The 15,923-nt window shown below is 37.9% G+C and overlaps 1 long non-coding RNA gene across 7 annotated transcripts in view; it reads right to left on the reverse strand.

Annotated features, from left to right (window-relative positions):
- LOC309651089 overlaps positions 1–15,923 on the reverse strand; it is an 808,972-nt gene that overhangs the window by 444,529 nt on the left and 348,520 nt on the right. For all 7 annotated transcript variants that reach the window (XR_014257916.1, XR_014257917.1, XR_014257918.1 and 4 more), the window contains exon 2: positions 3,914–3,975. This is a non-coding gene — a long non-coding RNA (uncharacterized lncRNA). The remainder of the gene's footprint in view (positions 1–3,913; positions 3,976–15,923) is intronic.

The following is a 15,923-nucleotide window of genomic DNA, read 5'->3' on the forward strand; positions in this document are numbered from 1 at the left end:
CACCCACATTGCATTGATGCCTAAATAACACCAGTCTCAGTTACATACTCAGTTCAATTTGGGGATCCACGGTTCATAGACAGACTCTTATAAACTCATTGAAAGAAGTTCATGTTTAATTGAAGATGCAAGAATCATTTAGAGGCACCTTCCTTTAGCGATTGCAAAGAAGCGGTGTTTTCAGCTCAGCATCTCAGGAGCTCTGTTGGAAAGCACAGACTTTAGACTCTCAAGACCCAGCTCCTAGTGTTCTCTGGGGCTAAGATGGCAAATGTGAGCGCATCAGCTTCTCTTTGACCCTCAACCATAGACCGTTCCACAGCTTTGTCCATCTATCTTGTGCGTAGGTAGCTTTGTCTCCAAGAACACCAGTGAGAGGATGATAGGGAAGATCCACTGTCTCAACTGGCTAAAAGTCTAGAAAATCAAAAAGCACTTCCTAGAGATAGAGATCAAGCAGCATCACCTCCCTACGTGCAGGACAATTCACCCATTATCCAAGGAAAGACACATGAATCTCTATGCTGGTGCTTTGTCCACTGCTAGTCAGCCTACTATTTCTGGTGTTATTATCATTAAAACAAAAAATTAAAATGTTGAATGTTGGTCCCAGAAAACTCAGCCTTTAAGAATTTTCCTGCTCTGCAAGTAGCCTTCCTGCCATATCTGCAAGCAAAGGACTAAAGGGGCTCACAGGGCCCCAGAAAGCCCTTCCTAGTGTCATGGCCCATCTTTAAATGTTAAGAGCTATTCTGTAGAACTTGATGCTTCAAAAACATAGACGTCTTGTTCTTAATGCCCAGGTAGAACACAGGCCTGCCATTGCGAATACTTGATAATTTTCCCCAGTTTGAGGACTACGGGGACTGGGGAGATGGGGAAACAAAGGAGAGGAAACCTCTCAGAGTCACAACAACAAATTTATGCTCATCGGAGGAAAGACAGTTCCAACTGCCTGAGTTCACTGCTAGGCTCTGAATAGAATTACCTACATGTCAGTCAGTCAAGGTAGTTTAAAATACCTGTGGCTCCTAAAGCCAGGGTGTCATTATAGATTTAGCACTACCAGCAGCGTTCTCTTTGTCACACAATGAAGCAATATGGCTAATTAACGCTCACTAGGGAGCCTGAAATAACGATGCCTCTCTCTTCCTAGAGCCAATTACCCCAAATATTCAGAATACCTACCTACTATTTCACTGAAAGAAATGTCTGGGCCTTTTTTTTATTTAATTCAGGTATTATGTATCATGTAACGTCACATTATGTGATGTTGTGTCACAGCCTGACAGCTTACAACAAGGGATATGCTGAATATATTGGGTAGTTAATACCTGCCTGAAGTAACAAGACAACCAACTTTCCAAAGAAAGAAAGTCTGAGAAATATCTGCTATACCTCCTGGGATATCTGGAGGGAGTACACGTCTGATTCACTCAATCAACCACTGTGTGTCACTGTTGCTTCTTGTAAAGACACATGAAAGAGTATTTGTCTGCAGAGATGGCACACCCATCTGCACATAAACTATAGATGGGTTTGTACAGAATCCTTAATGAATACTCATTCATAAAGATTCTACTTTTTTCAACACTGTTTAAATGATCTCAGCCATGCAGGAATTAAGTATCGAGAGGCAGGGTAATTATAATCGAAAGGGTATGTATGGGCTTGGGACTGAGCAAACAAGTTGAGAACCTGAAATATGACCTTTCTTCATTTATTCATCTATTTATTCAGGAAATATTTATTGCATTCCTATTCTCTAAAGGTATCCTGTTAAGGGAACATGGAATATGCTCCAGTTCCATTTTCTTTGCTGTTCCTGAGCAAGTTAAGCATGATCCTACCTCACGGCCTTTGCACTGGCTGACACTACTACCTGGGATGCATTTTTTCCAAGATAACTTCATGACTAACTGCCTTACCATCTTTAAAGTTTCCCAAATGTCAACGTCTGAATAAGGCCTTCCCTGGCCGACCTATTTAAATTCCTAGCCCCTTTTCCTTCCAGCTCCCTGGTTCTATTTTTCCCCCATGGAAGAAGAAATTTAGACAGCATTGTCAGAAAAATCCTCTTTGAATAGGCAACACGGAAGCAGAAAGATAAATGATGAAAGACAGCACAGAGAGGAATGGAAAAAAGAGATGGCTCACTTTTCTCCTCTGTAAACCGGGGATAAATACCACCTAACTGGTAAGGAGAGGATTAAATGAGATAACGTATGTAAAGTGCCTAGAATGTACTTTCTAAGCATTCTTCCCATTTTCTTCTGAAAAAAAATCAAACTTTCAGATCAATACAAGATGTTCCATTACCCCATTTCCCAGCCCCAGTTTCTCTTTCAAGCCTCTTCCTTTCATCACCAACTTCCTCAGCTTCCATCAACTCATACACACTCTCTCTTCCAACATGCCATATTTATTTAACTCCGTATATAACCCAAGCGCCAATGTCCTCTTTACACATTTCCATTGGTTGTCCCTACCTGGAATAGACAGTGTCCTGTCTATTCCAGGACAAGCCTTCTCTTAACATTCCCAACATGTTCTTAACATGTCCCATGTACCCTCTGCCCTTCTCTATTGTGGTACCTATTAAATAATATTAAAATTGTCACTTTTATTGTCCTTTCTCCAAATTATACCGTAAGATGATTGAGGGTAGAGCTGTATCTTATCTTTCTAGTTCTCAGTATAGAGCCTGGGACATAGCAGACCCACAATACATACATTTGAATTAGCAACTGAATCCATCCAATGGGTCAGCACTAGATAAGTGCTTGACACATAGTTTCTTCGTAATAAATGTTGGCAACTGTCCCTCATTCTCAACTGATTTATTTAAGTTTAAATGTGAATATTCAATTTGACTGTCTCAATGTACATTGATTGGTTGCATGAATCTGTACTTACAATTATATCAAATTATATATCATTTAATAAAATATTTTGTTTAATGGTGCAACAAATATACTTTAAGATGTATTATAAGCAGAAGACTGATTTTCCTTGGGAAAGAAGTAGCCATAAGGTCATAGATGAGAAATGTAAGATCACTGCCTTCAGTGAACTTATAAGCCACTAAAGAAGACAGAGATATGTGAACAACTCATCAACTATAGTTTCGGACAAAATGCATCATCATAACAGTGCATATAAGAAAAAAAAAACTGTTGACAGGATTACAAAGAAATGGAAAATAAGAAAAACGAAAGGATGGACCTTTAAGGAAATGTTATGGGGGTGAGGCTGGAGTGTTAGGCACATTCAATGGGTACAGGGTCTGGACGCACGCAACACAGAGTTAAAAAGGTAGATGAGGGGCTTCCCTGGTGGCGCAGTGGTTGAGAATCTGCCTGCCAATGCGGGGGACCGGGGTTCGGGCCCTGGTATGGGAGGATCCCACATGCCGCGGAGCAACTGGGCCCGTGAGCCACAGCTGCTGAGCCTGCGCGTCTGGGGCCCGTGCTCCGCAACGGGAGAGGCCGCGACGGTGAGAGGCCCGCGCACCGCGATGAAGAGTGGCCCCCGCTCGCCGCAGCTGGAGAGGGCCCTCGCACAGAAGCGAAGACCCAACACAGCCATAAATAAAATAAATTAAAAAAAAAAAAAAAAAAGGTAGATGAGGACTAGACTGGAGAATAAGGAATAGGAGAGCTCACTGGGATGTTTATGCCAATATCCCAATGCTAAGAAGTTTGGAGTTTATTTTGCAGGCACATAGGATTTCCTATCAGTATGGTGATGGGATCTAAGAATGTGTGCCAACATGTACAGAACAGTTGAGGTTGAGGTTAGAGAAGAGAAAGTGGGAAAAAATGGCATTTATAATGGTTATTATAAAGTGTAAAAAAAAAACATGGGGAAGCAATAAATTAGAGCACAACGGCGATGTATAGAAAATACTCACCGCAGAGGCAGATCTGAGTCTATCTGGCAAGCGACTGGTGGGATCAACAATAATCCACTATCCTGGAAAAAGAAATGCATGAAGTGTAATTTAGGAAGCAGTGGGGAGGGGCATATTCACTAATTATTATGCAGTCTTGAACATGACTGGTTGGGTGCAAAGGGACATTAGGTGTTCAGGAGACATCCATATAAAGGTCAAACAGAGCAGGTAGTTAGTTACGAACTAGGCTGAGATTTAATAAAAAGAATTATATTTTTGCTAATATAAGTAAAGCTACAAGAAACATTTACATGAAGGTAGTTTTTTCTCTTTCTCTTTTGAATTATTTCCTTAGGACAAGTTTCCACAACTATACCACTTGTCTGTTACTAAGGCCTCTCCCAGTCTTCTTATACTTTCACTTCAAGCCAGCAATATATTCTACTTCAGGGATTCTTCAGAAACCTTGACATTTGTTTTGCTTTCAGTTTTGTTCCAACATCCCAAAATACCACATTCTTTATGACAGCCCCCAATAATATACAGCAATCACTTTAATAATTCTATGACACTTTCTCAAGACAAGATCTCAGTGGTTCAGCCAGTGCTTTGAGAACAGTTTCTAAGTCACTGTGATGATTTTGTTCCCAAAACCTCATTAACGTAAGCCAACTCTGTCCAAGGGTAGTAAGAATGAACCATAATGAAACACTTGATTTCTTGGACTAAATCCATAGCACTACTATGCTATTAACATATAAAGATATGAATTACCAAGAATCAAGTTTAGATGTGGGATTTCCAAGTCTGCATATTTCTGTTGACAACATAATATAAGTGTAGAAACCATAAATAGTATTTTTGCCTTTCACAAACCCTGGTACATCCAACAAACATATCTCTGGGTCTTCCTCTAGTTGCTGTAAACGCAGCCCCTCACATTCTAAGGGGATAATCAGTAAATATAGAAGGTAATTCCTATTTTCATTGGCTACACTGAAAAATCTGGGACAGACATATCCATCCTTAGTATTGACTCTGATGAAGGTTTCAGACATGATGGATTCAATAAAAACCCCAAGCAAACTGTGTTAAGTGCCTTACCTCTGCATGTTAAATCAATCTGTTAAGAAATTATATTCTATATCATTTGAGTTTCTTTCTTCTTGGTTCATCAGAATTGCACTTTTTTTATTGTCTGGTAAAATTTGCTTTTGCAAAGCTTTCTAATTATTTCTTTTAAAAAGACTAAATAAGAAATTATATTTTTCCCAGAATAAATGAAAGGATTCACTTTAGTTCAAAATTCCAAATCCAAAACATTTGGAGAGATTTTACAAAGTGGCACAGCATGTTCTACTGGCCTTACAGGAACAAGATGATCCAGGGAGAAGAAACAACTCAGATATCACCATCAGCATTTCTTGACCACGGAAGGCAATATGTGAGATCATCCTGTCACACCCCCAAAAAACTCCTTGGGTCTTTTTGTCATCTCTTGTCTTACCTACATATAAGAGTCATTTGAGTGCTTGCTCACCATGTGATGGCCACCATGCTCAAAAACGAAAATATAAAGTTAAGACACAGGTCATTTCATCAGGGGTTAATAGATAACTGTGCCCGTATGCCCTCTTACTGTCTTCCTAGCCACCACTTCTCTTCCTTCAATATTCAGGTCAAATGTCACCTCCTCTGTGAAGCCTTATCTAATGCTTCTCCTCTCTGCCCAGGAGAAGTAGCACCTGCCTCTTAGCTCCTCCATAACTCTATCCATAAATGAATTAACTTATTCTGCTGCTTTTTAATGTGTTTGTTTATATTAGTAAAACTCCTGTGTAAGGACTATGCCTTACTTATTACAGATAGGAAATAACAAATGGAAATTGGGAGGGAGGCAACATCCATTACAGCATAGAAATGAAAAGCTCAGACTACAGTGCTAGACTGCTTGGGTTCAAATTCAATCTATGCAACTTACCAACTATGTGACCTTGATTTATACCTGAATTAGTTACTTAATCTCTGTGTATTAGTTTTCTTAGCTGTAAAATGGAGAATATGGTAATATTGACCTCACAGAGATATTTCTTGGCAACTTAAAAGACACAACTCTATAGAATGAAAGTAGGGGAAGAGAGCTTGGTTTAATTAACTTTTCTATCCCCTGCATTAATCATTAAGAGAGTCTACTCTCTAAACATTGCAAGAAAATTAGCTCAATGTGAGGTTTCTATCAAGTATTTTTGTGTACTATAGATATACATTTCACAGTATATTAATAATCTGTTACTTCTATCAAAGAACCAAGTTGCACTGAAATATTTTAAATGATGTATATATTTGTATATTTATATATATTACAATTAGCAAGTTTGATTTTATAGTCAGAGAGAAGTCATTTAAAAAATAAACTGATATATGTATATGTATGTTTATTTATTATAGGAAAATAAGAAAAAAGCAAACATAACCTATAATTCTTTAACCCACAGTCCTTCAAAACCTGTTATTAAAAATTTTATGACTTTGTTCTGTTCATACTTTGGTTTATAATTCAATTTTATTGGATAGATTTTTCATGTAACATACTTACTGAAAATTTTCCCAAGTTACTAAATATTATTTGAAAACAGAATTATTCCTCTATATTTATTTAATTATCCCCTCATTATTCGATATTTAGGCAATAATTTTTTGACCAATATCTTGGTATACATGTATTTTCCATATATTATATAACACATTTCATAGCGTTTTCATATCTTAAACTTACAATGATCCTGGGAAATAGGTCAAATGTTACAATCTTTATAGGAGAGGAAACAAAGGATTATGTTTTAAGTGATTTTCTTAGCAAGTGTATGGTGAAATCAAGACCATAAGCTAAGCTTTCTGACTCCGTTTAGTGCCCTTTCCACTATTTCATTTCATTTGTAAAAATGAAGTTACAAAGCTATTATCAGAATAAAATGAACTATGGGGTGGTGTGTGTGTGTGTGTGTGTGTGTGCTGATAGGTATGTGCTTTTCTACTCACACACTCTTTCATGATCCCCTTTGTAATCAATGGCAAATATATGTGATATGCTCCCAAGGAACCAGATCCCCCATCTTGTGCTCAAATTAGCACTGGGCTCTTATCCATTGAGCTAATCAGCCAATTTCTGCAATAGAAATTAAATAGATATCGGCAACATTAAAGCCCCACTGAGGGGCAGAGAAGGGAAATCTCCAGTGGACAGAAATCTGAGAGGCATAAGGTGGTCCACTTTGCCTGGCAAGAGCTATGACCAGAGGTAGGGATCTACATTGATTTCTGGTCCATAACTATCAGTTTGCCTGGATAAGCCAGGACTGAAAGGAACAAGGTTAGAGCACTGATGATGGAAGTACCATAAGGCCAAGATTTTGCTCACTGCTGTAACCCATGTGTTAAGAATAGTTTGATACATTACATACCCTCAAAAAGATTGTTGAATGAAGATATAAAGGCATTTAGGAGAGACAGAAGGATGTAACTCTCAGAATTGGCCTAGAATTTAAGAATATTTGTGTTCCTGTGAATTGTCATCCAAGGAATTCAAAGGAGAAAGGGTCCTTTAGTGAGAATGTATCAAACCTTTCTCTCAATCAGCTTTTCTCCGTAACTTCTCAGGACTGGTCCAAAGCACCCATGAACAAACTGGCCATGGTGGCAGGGCTTGACGTTATTTACACATTCAACCATTAGGATTTACCCTGTCTTCCAATAGCAGAAATTGATGCTAAGCTCCCACTATGGCACCAGTTCCTACTAATTGATAACACTGGATTCATCCCCCAAAGAGTAGATAGAAATTACTTCTCACTAGAAGAGAACAGAAAGGATATGTCTTTCCTGCCTGACCTGCATCTACAAACCCACATTCATAGTCTTATTTTATGCCATATTTGTCATCACAATATCCTCTTATTGTAATCAAAGAAGTCACTATGCAGAAAAAGAAAGTGAAGCAGTGGATTGAGACCCATGGGATTCACTGATGTACCCCATCATTTGGAAGCAGCTGGACTTATAGAATTGTGGAATTGGCCTTTACAGACTTAACTGTGGCACCAACTGGAGGATGACAACTTACAAGCTTGACACTGACCTGTATGATGTGAAATGTGCTCTAAATCTGCAATTATACATGATGCCATTTCTCCCATAACCAGAATGCATGTACTTGGAAGCCAAGAGGCAGAAGTAGGTTTGTGATTTCTCTCACTATTATACCTTATAATTCACTTGGAAAATTTTTGCTTCCCATCATTTGCAACTTTGGGCTTTGCTGGTTTTGAGGTATTAGTTTCTAAGAGAAGAATGCTTCCACCAAGGAGACATATGAAAATGAAGTGAAAGTTGATGGCCATTTTCATTTCCTATTGTCACTGAACCAACAGGAAAAAAGTAGGTTAATATATTGACCAGGGTATTTGATCTTAACCCACAAGGGGAAATAAGATAGACAATGGGTCAAGGAAGCTTGTATCTATATCCAAGGGGTTATTTAGGGGTGCCCCTAACACTTTCATGTCCAATAGTAAAATTGATTAGAAGCCTGGAGCAATACTGGTAGGACAACCAAGGAATCATATCCCTTCAAGAATTAAGAGTGGAGTCATCCTTCATTCAGTAAAGTAAAAAACCAGCTGAAGTGCTGAGGGAAAATGGATTATTTAAGGCATAGTAGTGGAAGGAAGTTCTAAATATTAATTATGGTCTTGTGACTAGTTGAAGTAATAGATTTCATTAGCTATCTTTTTTCTTTATTTTATGTACATTTATGTATATTAACCTATTTAATTTTTTCTTTTATACCCTTATGCTTTTTATATCACACCTATAAATTTATACTTTATTCATTAGTTTATAGAATATCAAGGTAGGATTGTGATTGAACAAAAAGGGAAATGAGTATCACTCAGAGATGTAGTCACAATTAATGGGACAGAGGTTTCCCTTTGAGTGAGAAGTGCTGTTTCACTTATCCAACAGATAGTTGGATTTGTGTGGGATCATGCTGGTTTTTTATTATTATTTGTTAATATTTATGTACATTGAGTAAGGGAATGATTATGTTCCATATTGTGACTTCACACTCAGCATTCATTCCAATACCCTTCCAATATACCTCCCTCTGCTTCAGAGGCTAGAAAGCTAAAAACTACATTTCCAAGACTCCCTTGAAGCTAGAGTTCTGAATGTGAAATTGATTCCCATTAATGACATGCACTTGCATGAGTTTTGGAAACTGGAAGTTAAAAAGAACAGCTTTGCTGATATTTTGGTTGTTGCAATGAAACAAGGTTATAAAGATGTTAGCTGTATTTGTAGAAGTGTTCTGATGCCTGGCTCCTCGTAAGCATTAAGACACATTTGTGTTGGCAGTAGTATCATGGTTACTGGACCACAGCTATGGCACTGGATTCCTGAACACAGTTCCCATGATTTCCTCTTGATTCCCAACACCCATGATTGCAGCCTAGGTAGTGGCATGTCATTTCAGCATCTTATTCCAGAAATTATTCTTGGATGGTCAACATAGAGTCTGCTTCTCTCGTACTTTCAATAATTTTATTGAAAAGTTTTAATTCCCCATATTAGAACATTTTTGCTTAAACTAGCTGGAGCAGGTTTTGGTTGTTGCAGCTGAATCCTAATGGAACCTAACATGCAATCAGCAGAGGGAAAATCTCTGTCTTATATGCAAACAATGTTTACTTTGTTATATTTTGAAGCCAAAAACAGGAGAAAACACTGTCTTTCAGGTTATCTTCTTTCAAACCCAACTTCTAGTCCTACCCTAATAATCTCCAACACTGGCACCACCATTATTCTAGTCACCCAATTTAACATCTTGACATCACCCTTGAATCCTTTCTTTATTTCCTTCATCTAAATCAGTCAGCATATCTTGTTGAGTCTTCCTTTGAAAACATCCATTATCTTTACTCCTCTGGTCCAAATACTCTTCACTTCACATCTTATTCCTATTATCACCTTCTAACTGGTTGCCTTGTCTCCATTATTCCCACACCAAGAAAACAAAGGCAAAAACAGTTGGAAACCCTTGGTTAAAAGTAGAAAATTTATTATTCATATTTTCCTCCAATCCCTTTCCAAATCGCACAAAAATTAGTGTAAAAGGATTTTTAAAACATAAACCCCAAGAACAAAGATGCTGGGTTAAAGGCAATAACAGCAAAATGTTGAAAGCTAGAAAAGAAATAGAAGAATGGTAAATGACACAGAAGACATAAAAAAGCTGAATTCTTAATCAGAAGTAGGGAAGCCAAAAAGCAACCTACAGAACTCTCAAAACATTCAGAATTCCACAGTACAATGTTCCTCCGGAAATGGATTGAAGGTGGAGCCAAAAATATAGAATTAATTAAAAATTTGGCTAAGAAAAAATGAAGTGTCTAGATCTCTTCTATCACTCCGTACAGCTGGGCCACTGCCCTCCCTAATCTTGCAAGAGGACTAAAGGTGTGTTTTTGAAAAAAAACAGCTAATTATCATTGACTGAGATTTTCAGGTATATCATACTGAAACTGGGAAGATTAAGACAGTGTATATCCTGAAGGTTGAGACTCCCACCTTTGTCAGATCTGAGAATGTGGTCAGCCAGACTTACACACGTAAAGCATGAGATTTAAAGGGACTTCTTTTCTAAAGCTCAGAGGAAAGCTTTAGAAAAGTAATCAGTTCAGGTGTTACCTATTAAGCAACCCAGCCAGATGATCCTAAAGATCCAGAGGATATGCCTGCCCTATGAGCTCAGACTTCCCCCTGAAATTCTGTATTTCTTCTTCTTAAATCTGAGTGAACTACTAAGACATTTTTTTTTAAGCCTCTAATGGAAAAGCTGGAGACCAAGGATCACAGGTAACAGAAACTTGGAGAAAAAGAGAATTTCACAACTGCCATTTATATATAATCAGATAGATAAGAAAAGATGTTACAGCTACAAAACAAGGAAAGGATGTTGTCTTAAAAAGGAAGTTTGAGAGTAAATAAAAGCTTTTGGAAATTAAAAGCAAGAGAGCAAAAATGGAAAAAAAAAATTGGAAGGATCAAAGATGAAACCACAGGAATCTCTCAGAAAGAAGAGAAAAAGGACAAAACATCTAAAATAGGCGTAAAAAATAAGAAAATTAGAGGAACATTCAAAATAACAAAAAGACCCAAGAAGAGAGAAAATAGGAGGAGGAAGTCATCAAATACATAATTGCAGCATTTTTTCCAGAACTAAAGTACATGTGATTTCAACATAAATGGTCTACCGAGAGCCCAGCACAGTGTATGAAAACAGACCCACACTAGGGCATATCTCTGTGAAAATTCAAAACATCAGAACATACAGAAAATCTTAGAGAGGAAAAATTGGTTTCAAATAACTACATTGGAAGGATAGGAAGACAGGAAGTGGTTGCCTGAAAAGCAGGACATAGCAATATAAGCATGTTATGTAGAGCTAGGTAAACAAAAAGAATCTGAAGTTAAAAGTATGAACAAGTATGATTTTTTTCCAAGAAGCAGAATAGAAGAAAGAGGGCTAGAGGATTACTGTTTTTCATAAGAAGCCCTGTAGAATGTTTGCCACTTTAAACTATGTCAATGTGTAATTTTGATGAAATAAAAAACTGAATTAGGAAAAATAGAGAGGGAAAGAGAGAAAGAGAGCCCAAACAAAATCCTCTTGCACTTTATCCTGCATAATTCTTTTGTTAAAATGCCACTTGCAGCATTTTGTTCCCTATTTTCCAGCTTTCCAAAACTCCCGCTTAGAATCCCTTTGCTAATATTTAAAGTCTCTGAAAATATGATTCCATAGCTCTTTTTCTGCAGTCTAAATCTTCTGTTCTAGTCAAAGTGGTCTTCTCATTTAACCCTTAAATATAAGAAGGTATGCATCGTTCATTATTCTCTCATAACAACATGGGTAGCCTTCTCATGTTTCTCTTTCCTACTGACACCCAACACACATGATTAGCTCTCTTCTTTGAATTCCTCTGAATTTATAATTTAATGTGATTTATTATATTAGTATTAGCATGTATTAGTTCTGCTCATGACTGCCAAGTAGATATATACTCCTGTGTCCAAACAGGATTTGAAACCATACCAACTATAAATCCCAAAGCACTGTTCATTAATCAGAAACAAAATGAAAGAATGAATGAATATATACATAAATGCAAGAAGCTAATAAATAGTAAGTAAATATTCAACTCAAACCTGAATTTAAAAACATGACATACCTTTTCAGCTTTAAAGAAAGAACATGTTACCCACAAATTGCTACTTCCCAGGGTTTTTCTCTGAACTAAGAAGACATTCTTAAGGATTTATAAACACTCTCATTTTAAGGACTGTATAGACTTAAGAAATGAGGAATCAGCATTCAATTGAAACTTCTGGAATCATCATGACCACAATAATGAACCACAAAAATCTTATGAATCTTATGACCATGGGTAATTTTTACAATATTTTCTAAATATTTTTTTCCTGGAATAAAATTTTCAATTGAGAAATAATTTCAAATGCCATAGCAAGTCATTTTTTAACTGAGAAGAAAAATAGATGCATCTGATATTATAAGTGAAGCAAGAGGTTGACAATTCCCAATCATCAGAGTGTGCACCAAAGTGTCTTCTGGGGGGGTCACTTGCCAGAGAGAATAATGGTTCACTTGGACTTGGTGACAAGCTGGTATCCTTTCTTTTATTATTCTCTTCCTTTGCCAAACCACAAATATCCAGGCTCAATCACATTTGTAGTCTTAGCCAATGATTATACACTCCCACCCACAACAAACATACAAAAAAGTTAAAATATCATCCCTTCTTATGCTTTGAAATTACAAAAAACTCTCAACTGTATTTTCTGTCGTCTCTAATTTGTTTTATTTAAACATGAGGGTAAAAATTAGGCTCTTGTATTTTAACCAACAAAACTGACTCCAAATAAAACTCAGATTATTTAACAAGGATAGTGGATTATAAGTCACCAAAACTGGCAGGAACTAGAGTCAATGGGTGTGAAGGACACATAAAAAAAATTAAAGCAGAATGATGAGAATGTCCAGTAAGCTGAGGAAGATAACCGGCCTGAGCCACACACCTTCGAGCCTAGAAGGCTGTGCCTGGTGCAGGTGTGGTGCCCCTCAGAGACCTGTTCCCTGTCAACCACTGTCCCTCTGGAGTCCCTTGTGAAAGTCATGTAAACTCAAGACTCAAATTCTTTACTTAAAGTATAAATATGATTATTTAAGAAATAATAACTACCATTTATGCTGTCTACTTCTGTTTACTAAAAACTTTTCTAAGTGATAAATATTTTACCTTGTCTAATTCTTAAAGCAAACCTGTGAGTTATTCCACTTTGCAAACAAGGAAAATGAGGCTCAGAAAAGTTCAACCATTTCCCCAAATTTACACAGATATCAAGTGGAGGAGGCAGAAATTCCACTTGGCTCCCTTTAATCTCAATCTGAGTTATAAGCATAGATAGGAAAGTGTGTTTTGAAAAGCCTTTGAACACAATATTGTATTTTATTCTCAAAAACACACAACAACATTTGGGGTAGGATAAGCAGAATTTTTAAAGCCATTTTATTAATAACTCAAAGAGATTGTGATTTGCCTAAAGACAATTGTTAACTGAATTAAGATGACACCTCACCCTATTTAACTTCTAGTTAAAAATCACTGCATCAAAAGTGCTCACCACCAGAGACTGGAGATTACCTAATTCAACATTCTCATTACAAACAGGTAAGGACTGGCCTGAAATCCAGCCAACTTCCCAGCAGTTCAGGGCTCACTCCTCTGCAGAGGGCACTGCCTGTTTTACACACACCACACACACACACACACACACACACACACACACACAGACACACACACACACACACACACACACCATGTGTTCCTGCATGCTCTGATAGTGCTAACATTCAGGATCTTTTGACTAATAGGGAAATATTTCTCTTTTTAAGCTCAGAGGAGGAAATAGCACGACCATTTCTCTTTTTAAATTTCCACTGTGCACAGTACAGAGAAGAGAATCTGACAGAGATTGACAGTGAAGTACCACTATGATGACACGGATCTGTCACGGGTGAGATCAGAAAAGAGCCCAAGATATAAATATTCAGAATTTTCTGCTTCAAGCTGGTGCTTCTAACATGCCACTGCTGAGAGAGCCACCCCTTCTCCCAGCCGTGGGCCCCTCCCGCCAGTCCCCAGTGCTACTACCATAGTATAGCTTTCATTCTGAATATCCAAAGCAAAAGATTTGTACGATGTTTAACATTTTTGCTGAGCCAATTAGAAAAAAAGAAAGTGGAAGTTAGAGAAAGAAGAAGGAAAGTGGAACTTTTTGCTCACGATAACAACAAAACCACATACTACTTTCGGCCAATACACTATTTTCACAGTCAATTTAGGGATCATGGAATTAGCTACTGAGATACAGCAACCCCTGAGGTGAAACTCAGCAGTCCCAACAGCTAAACAGCTCAAAAAGTTAACTTAAGGTGGGAAAAAAGAATAAATGCTTAAGTCAGCCCAAACTGCCAAAGTAGTGGCACGTCAGAATTTCAATTCAGTCAGAGAAATCATAAAGTCTTAGACCTGGAAGAAATTTTAGGAAACAACTCCAATCTCTATGTTATCCACAGAGGGAAACCAAGGCTGACAGAGATGAAATGCTTGGCCCAAGAATCACAGAGAAAGTGTCAAATCCAGAAATAGAACCCAGGTTTTCACATCCCACTAGAACTAATATGTCACAGTAAAGTAAACTTGGGAATAGTTAGGACCCATTGCTCAGTCCTTTTATGCTGACACTAAGGAGAGAGACTACCATGCCTCCACCTGGAGTCTCTTACTACACAATGAGAAACAGGCTCTTCTGAGCCAGGCCGGGGGCCTGAGTTTTTAGGAGGATGTGGGACTCTTCATTTCTTAAGGTCTTGAGATCACAGGGGCCAGAAGGGCTAACAATGAGGCACCTGAACAGGACAGGGAGTGGACACAATTGCAGAAAATATTTCTTGCCCTCCTGAGATTCCAGCACTATTAGGAATATGGTGATGACCACAAGAGCCGCCTCACAAGCTTAGAGAGCTACTAGTAGAAGAGAACAATGAATACATAAGCCAGGAACTATGCTGAGTACTTTCATGTTGCTTCCTTGTTTAAACTTTACAACATCTCTGAGAGGTAGGGATGATGATCTCTATTTGTAGTGAACACTGTATGTTGCCTACCTCTTCTTGTACCTTCTTAACAAAACCATGACTTTTTTTTTCATCTCTCAGTACTCACAAAAATTTTCCCACAGTGAAAACTCCAGGTTCAAACATTCTAGAAACAAATCATTCAAATCTTATAAAAAAACTGTTCCATAGAAAATAAAAAATAAAGAGATACCCACTAATATCAATATATTTATGAAGCTAGCATAGCCTTGATACCAAAGCCTAACATTGACAGCTAGAAAAAGAAAGGCTATTATAAACAAAGGTGAAAAATCCTAAACTAAATAAATTCAGCAATGTAGAAAAAGACTAGTCTCATGACCAGACTGAATTACCACAAGATAATTCGAATCTTAAGCAAGGTTAGTGGACTTCCCTGGTGGTGCAGTGGTTAAGAGTCCACCTGCCAATGCAGGGGACACGGGTTCGAGCCCTGGTCTGGGAAGATCTCACACGCCACGGAGCAGCTAAGCCCATGCGCCACAACTACTGAGCCTGCGCTCTAGAGCTCGTGAGCCACAACTACTGAGCCTGCGTGCCACAACTACTGAAGCCCACATACCTAGAGCCTGTACTCTACAACAAGAGAAGCCACCACGAGAAGCCTGCACACTGCAACAAAGAGTAGCCCCCCACTTGCTGCAACTAGAGAAAAGCCCATGCACAGCAACAAAGACCCAACACAGCCAAAAATAAATAAATAGATAAATAAATAAGCAAGGTTAGTTT

The sequence above is a fragment of the Balaenoptera physalus genome (assembly GCF_965194825.1).
Source record: "Balaenoptera physalus genome assembly, chromosome: 2".
Lineage (NCBI taxonomy): Eukaryota > Metazoa > Chordata > Mammalia > Artiodactyla > Balaenopteridae > Balaenoptera > Balaenoptera physalus.